The following is a 6,223-nucleotide window of genomic DNA, read 5'->3' as shown; positions in this document are numbered from 1 at the left end:
AAGAGGGACCGTAAAAAGTTTACACTAGTTAGAAAATAACACCGAGAGGGGAAAAAATACAAATTAAAACTTTTGCTAGGATTTGTTTTCAATAAAAGCTGTATTTTTGGCACGTGCTCTTTAATTATGTATTTATTCATTCATTTGGCTGGAGGAGTTTTTACAGGTTTATACAGTAAGTCAGATATAAAATTAGAATAAAAGTTTGCAGTTGGGGGCCAACACATGTGTTCAGTGTACTGTCACATAAACACTCATATTAAATAACACTGATACTTCACAGCAGTTCTAATACCGTTTGATAAAATTAATAAATGGAGAAAAAAACTGGTGTTTTTAATAAGTCGAGCTGATAGAGTAAAATAGTGATAGTAGTATAGAGATGATAGTGCCATATAAACAAATACTGCTCATTTATTCCCTGTATTTTTACTTTAATGCTGCTCTGTTACACTGTTATCCTCAACGAACCTTAATAAACAAGGATTAAAGAAGGAGTTCTTGTAAATAAACCTTTGGTATTTCACTCCGGGAAAAACACTGTGATAGACATGATTCATGTTAGTGTAATGCTTTGTGATTCATGGCATAATTCAAAATGTCCTGTTTCTTCTGGGGGGAGGGGGGGGCAAACACTTGCTTTTAAAAGAATAAGATCACATCACGCTTTGTCTCGTGCAGTTTTTACTTCACTTCATCTCACAACCAATCGATTTTTGGTTATTCGTTTCCTAGAGCGTACAAGATCAAAGCGGTGCAAACTGTAATAGTCGGGAAGGTGTCACCTTTCGTGTTTACGTGCACAAAAAGAGTGAAGTTCAAGAGGTTCACCTCCTTGGATCGGTGCCACAAACACTGCTAGTGCCAGGTCAGCTAAGAGTACAATGGAGACGTGGAGAGGAATGTTTTACTTCATTCCTTTTAAATCAGGAATAAAAACTCTTCATTGCAGTCTTTTTTAAACATTTCCCCTTCTAGTGCCGCACAGCACAAGTCACGTCCAAATCCTCCACGACATGTAGCTGCAATCGGCTGCTTCATTTGTAAATAGAGCTGTAACTTTAATCCTCAGTCACGCAGCTACATTTTAATATAATTATAGAATTCAGCAGCCTAAACTCCTCCAGTAAGGCATTGCATTACATATTCATAAGCTTGATGGTAGCCTGGCTTACCTGGCTTTATCTGTACAGATTTTACTTTTAAATCTCAATCAGTAAATTATGTCTAAATATACTCATATATCAGCGAGATTCATCAAATCTGAGAGAAAATCTGAGAGAAATCAGCATAAATCCAACATATATGTAAACCTGCCATCATATCAGAGGTTATTTAGTCCCTGTACAGTAATTGTGTTTTTTTGTGTGAGGTAGCACGTCTGACTGTTTTGTAGAGTTTGAACCCAACACATCCCAGTCTGTTTAAGCAAAGCAGTCCTGCAGGGAGCCAGACCTGCACACACCTGTTACTGTAGGGAATGTTCACATGTTGAGAACAAGAAAAAGACCTCATTCCCCAAAATACAAACATATCAAGAGTTTGCTTCTGACAAGTACTCGCATCCTCAAAGCAGTCCAAGGGACCCCTGTCCCAGTCTGAGCTTCAGCCACAGACACTAAATAATTACTCTGTAAAAGCAGAGAGAGAGTGAGTGTGTGTGTGTGTGTGTGTGTGTGTGTGTGTGTGTGTGTGTGTGTGTGTGTGTGTGTGTGTGTGTGTGTGTGTGTGTGTGTGTGTGTCCTGAAATCAGACGTATTTTTCTGGTTGATATTTTCTTTCTCGACAGCGTCCATTAAAGACTTTAAAACACAGATAACCACTGGGTGTCAGTCACAGAGGGACTCATCTGCAAGATGGGACACTCTGAACCAGTATGACCCCAACACCATTAGACACCTTGTCTGTTAGACCCACTGATCCATAAACAAAAGCTCCACTTTGCTGCCAGTATTACTACAGTCCCTTTAGAAACAGCAAGACACTGAAGTTTTTCCAGTTCAGCTGAACTGTAATTCCCTGTTTACTAGCTTGGATAAATCATCTCTCTCTCGCCTTCAGGCGATACAAAATACTAACTCGTCCTACCAAGCGTGTTCACATTACTCAGGTCTTATATTCTTTACATTGGCTCCCAATAGAGTTTAGAATTTGCTTTAAAAATCTTGTTTTAACATACAGAGCACTAAACGGCCCCAGATTATTTATCCAAGCTTCTTATAAAATACATTGCTGCTCGTCGTCTCCGCTCAGACTCAGAGTCTGTTGGTTCCCGTACAGACTGAAGACAAAAGGGGGCGGAGCCTTTCTGTCTGTTGCACCAAGGCTGTGGAACAGTTTACACCACAATTACGTTTGCTTGACTCTGTGGATTCTTTTAAAAAGCAGTTAAAAACCTTTCTGTTCAAACAAGCCTTTTGTTGATCTACATATTTTATATTGTTTACATTATTTACATTTGATCTTTTACATTGTGTATAATGTCTATTGATTGTATTTATTTTAATATTTGTGTACAGCGCTTTGTGACTGTTTGTCTGTGAAAAGCGCTTAATAAATACATTTTACTTACTTTTTACTTACTTACTAAAAAACAGCTCAGAAACTCTCACTCAGTCTCGACTAAGACCGAAGAGGTCACCAAACGTTTCTCCCACTGAAAACGCTACGTCCAGGTGAACAGAATCAACCTTTGGGAAAACCACAAAGCAATCCTTTTACCTAAACACCTTACTGTCCATAAACACCAAAGTGGCACAAACCAAACAAAAAAGTCAATTTCATTTCAAGCCAATTTTTCTTTCAAATCAATCATTTGACACAAGGCCACAGCTCCAGCTGATATAACTGCCTTCATATACTGACTGTGGATGGATTTGTGATCCCATGTGGGAATATAGTATATAAACCTATTATATATAGGGCAGGATAAAACAAAATGCAGCTATTGGAAAACCCACAACCTCCAAGAACAGCTCGGTATAATAACCCACATCCATCCACTTGTTCATTTTCTTCACAGCTTATCCAGTTCAGGGTTATGGAGGTTCAGTTTAAGTTTATTAGGATCCCCATTAGCTCATGCTATAGCAGGAGCTACTGTTCCAGGGCTCTGACGAACTTTTTAACAAAAAAGCTTTTTTCATACATAAAACATATGAAAGACAAAACAGGCTCGGAAACAACAAAACAACACAATTAAAACCAACAGCTCAACATGAAACAGACATTAATTGTTACAAATAAGCATCTATAGGATTCAGAGTATCTCATTTCCTTTTTTAAATGATTAACTCCATCCCAGGGACCGACATGCTCATCACATAAAATGTCGAAAACCTAACAGCAAATAACCAATTCTAAGGATTATTCCTGTGTAAATATATACTGTTGCAATTTTTTTTACAAGTTGTGTTCATTCTTAATACCAAAAACTGTGGAAGTGAATTCCATGCACCATCATTGCTCTATACTGTGCTCTCCTCTGCACTGGGTTTGTTCAAAGGCAGGTAACAAAAAAAGCTGCCCGTCTGTCGACTGACGTGTGGAGTATATTGATGTCACAAAAAAAACAACAGTTTGCTGTAAAGAATTTTTGGCGCTTTTGCTAGGATGATTTTTCTAATAAAACTAACTGTGGAATCATTTCCCTTTTACACTCAGAGAAATGAACACAAGGCTGGTTTGGCCAACACTTGTACTAAAAGGAAAGTGTAGAACTAAACGAGAAATTTGCAACTTATACGAATTTATTCCAGTTATTTGACCAAGTTGTCGAACAGTAATCTAAATGTGACTGTAGGAGCCATATGAGTGGTTCCCGTCTGAAGTGGGTTGGTTTAAATGGACTCACTATATTGGTGTATGGGTGTTGGGCGTGTCTCATGGGTGTGGTAGATAATAAATGTGGTTGCACTCACTTGTACACAGCACCTGATGTGATGAGCAGAAGGTAGGGTGAGCACGAGGCAAAACTTTCTGTTGACCGCAACATGTCGCAACATACCGCAACTTGAGCACAATTTGAATGATTTGATATATTTGACTGTAACTTGATGGTGTTTGTATATTTATGCACTAATTGCTGCCATAGACCAGTTTGGAGTTTTGACATAGTAGCTGGTGCATTTATTTGTAAGTTGCAGTTATTTGCTTGTGCAGTCTGTGCGTTTGTTTGACGGTTGATCCCATGTGCTGATTTATAGTTTGGACAGTTGCATGTGGAAATAAAGAAGCAAATGATACAGAAGTGTTTGTGCGTTAATTGTTGCGCGTCATCAGGTGTCCTCATGTTTAGCCTGCCGCGGCCATTGGTTGGAGTAGCCGCAACAGTGACAAAACGAATGTGTTTTCATCACTCTATTAGAAATACATCGTTCCCTCGAAGCTGGACAGGAAACTGCAGGATCTAGGACTGAGCAGCTCCCTCTGCAGCTGGATCCTTAGCTTCCTGTCTGACAGACGCCAGGTGGTCAGACTGGGCAGCATCACCTCATCCCCCATCACACTGAACACTGGTGCTCCACAGGGGTGTGTACTGAGCCCTCTCCTGTACTCACTCTACACCTACGACTGCACAGCCACTAACAGCTCCAACATCATTGTGAAGTTTGTGGACGACACTACAGTGGTGGGTCTTATCACCAACGGTGATGAGACGGCTTACAGGGAGGAGGTCAGCGCCCTGACCCACTGGTGTCAAGACAACCATCTCACCCTCAATGTCGCAAAGACAAAGGAGTTGATAGTGGACTTCCGGAGGTGCAGAGAAGTACACACCCCCATCACCATCAACGGCGCTGCTGTGGAGAGAGTGAGCAGCTTCCGGTTCCTTGGTGTACATCTGGCTGAGGATCTTACGTGGTCAGTACACACAAACAAAACAGTGAAGAAGGCGCAGCAGCGCCTCTTCTTTCTCAGGAGACTGAAAAGATTCGGCATGAGCCCCCGCATCCTCAGGACCTTCTATCACTGTGCCATTGAGAGCATCCTCACTGGATGCATCACCACCTGGTACGGCAACAGCACCGCCTACAACTGCAAAGCTCTCCAGCGAGTAGTGCGGTGCTCTGAACGGATAATTGGAGGTGAGCTTCCCTCCCTCCAAGACATCTACAGGAAGCGCTGCCTGAGGAAAGCGGGGAGGATCATCAAGGACTCCAGTCACCCCAGCCATAAACTGTTCAGACTGCTTCCATCAGGAAGGAGGTTCTGCAGCATCCGGTCCCGTACCAGCAGACTGAGAGACAGCTTCTTCCACCAGGCCATCAGACTGCTGAACACGTCATAGACACCTCAGCTTCACTACTGGAACTTCAACATTATGCACTCCATACTGTATATAAATGCCACTTGTTTTGCACATATTCAACTCTGTATATTTTATATATTTTATTATTATTATTATTTTTTATTTTTTATTTTTTATTTTTTACTATTTAATTTGTAAAAATGTGTGTATACACACACACACACACACACACACACACACACACACAGGAAAATATTTAGTATACACATCCAGAAATGCATACACTATTATATATTGTACATATATTTATTAGTTTCAGGTTGGCCATTCTTGTATTTTGCTCGTTTGTGTTGTTGTGTTTGCACATCTCTGTTGCTTGTGGGGCTCGCACACAAGAATTTCACTCGCATGTGCTGTGCCAGTGTGCCTGCACATGTGATATGACAATAAAAGTGATTTGATTTGATTTGACATTTTATACAGCTGCCATATTCCTGCCCATTTTCAATGATATTTGATTTATATTACTGACAGTATGTTAAACTGGAACAAAGTTACACTGAGTAACTTTGTCTCCAATGACAGAACCTCCCACTGTCAAACACAGCACAGGTGAATCTTTGTAAAGGTGGCTGGAGCCCCACCCCAGCTGTCCCAGAGAGGTGGTGTACACACTGGGCGGCTCTGCTATTATAATAAATATTATTATACAGCTCAGAGTGAAAATGGAAAACGCTGGCACTGATGCCGGCGAGCTGGCTGACTGGTTTCAGAGCCAAAGAGAACACAAAGCCACATCAGCAAAGTTATGATGGCAACAAAACTTTAGATTAAGAACGGAAAAGGAAAAGTTATTACTCAGCTGCCACAAAACACTGAACAAACCCACATAACTCATTGTGTGGCCATAGTTTTGGTAATATGAGTGAGCTTGTGAGGTAAACTGAGATACAGCTGTGAGAAAAGTTCACT

Source organism: Copadichromis virginalis, linkage group LG17, assembly GCF_057382275.1.
Source record: "Copadichromis virginalis isolate Kocher_CV1m ecotype Utaka linkage group LG17, C_Virginalis_male_GT1.1, whole genome shotgun sequence".
NCBI classification, from domain to species: Eukaryota; Metazoa; Chordata; class Actinopteri; order Cichliformes; family Cichlidae; genus Copadichromis; species Copadichromis virginalis.
Note: the sequence above shows the minus strand (reverse complement) of the source record.